Raw genomic sequence first — 1502 nt, forward strand, 5'->3', positions numbered from 1 at the left:
TGGAAAAGAAAATAGGTTAGTGATTGGTCTTTTCTCTTAAAAAAGAAATAGGAAGTTTTGATGACTCAGTGATGAAAGTGATATTGTTTTGAAGTGTGAAGCACACAAGGGGAATTTTCTTTCTGTAGTTGTTTTTTCACTGTTTGTTTTTCAAAAAAAAAAAAAAATTGGATATGGGAACACTTTTCCACCCATGAAAGATATATCTCAATTATGGAAGATGCTATTTCACCCCGCAAGTCAGCTCAGCAATAACGGGGTAGTTTTCTCCTCTGATTTTGGGTGTCTGTCTCAGAATGCTTCACAGACTTCAGGAGGCCCTTCCCCTGTGACACCCACTACAGATGTGCGATGTGACATGGTTTCACTAAGTCATCAGGCGAATGACTGGCAGATAGGCCAGTCTCAAAATCTCAAATACTAAGGTTTACTCTCCAACTAAAGTTATAATAATATCTTAAAAATCATGATAAACCCAAAATCGTATCTGAAATTTCTCAGAAATTATAAATTAATGTTAAAAAAGATTTTAAATGGAAGGTGGATCAATTTGAATGCATTTGAGAGGATGTATTCATGGTAGCTTAAAATCTAATTATGCAGTTAATAGTGTATTAGTAATTAAACTTTCAAAAATGTATATTGGGCCAGCCCCAGTGGCCTAGTGGTTAAGTTCAGTGTGCTCTGCTTCGGCAACCTGGGCTCGGTTCCTGGGCACAGACCTACATGGCTATGTTAGCTGCCATGCTGAGCTGGTGGCCCACATACTAAAAAATAGACAAAGATTTGCAGGGATGTTAGCTCAGGGTGAATCTTCCTCAGCAGAAAAGAAAATGTATAGAGACACTACCCTTTACGTAGAGCTTTCAAGTCTAAACTAGTGCCCCCAAACCACTTGAAAGTCAGCATGCTTTCTTGGGTGCATGAAACATGCAACCAAGGTTGTGTGTTGAGGGTAGTAAAGATTTTTAAAGGGGAAAACTATTTCATTGCTATATAGTATCTTCACTAACATTTCCCATCTGAATACTGTCTAAAAGTTTACACAGTTGTTTCACATGCCTCTTCTTATCTATCTGTCACAATAAAGTAGACATCTGCATTCTACTTCTGTTATAGACGTGGAGACTGAACAGCAGCATGAAATGCAGTGTTTTCCAAACATTTTTGCAGCCTAGCAAATTCTTTTTTTTTTTTTAAAGATTTTATTTTTTTCCTTTTTCTCCCCAAAGCCCCAGGATACCTAGTTGTATATTTTTAGTTGTGGGTCCTTCTAGTTGTGCTACATGGGACGCCACCTCAGCATGGCTTGACGAGCAGTGCCATGTCCACACCCAGGATCCGAACCCGTGAAACCCTGGGCCGCCACGGCTGAGCGTGCAAACTTAACCACTCGGCCACGGGGCTGGCCCCGTACGCCTAGCACATTCTAATTAAGAAGTCATATATGTTAAAGCCAGTGGGCCAGGGGTACCCCTACCCCCACACTACTGGAGCCAACC

This window comes from Equus quagga, chromosome 4 (assembly GCF_021613505.1).
Source record: "Equus quagga isolate Etosha38 chromosome 4, UCLA_HA_Equagga_1.0, whole genome shotgun sequence".
Lineage (NCBI taxonomy): Eukaryota > Metazoa > Chordata > Mammalia > Perissodactyla > Equidae > Equus > Equus quagga.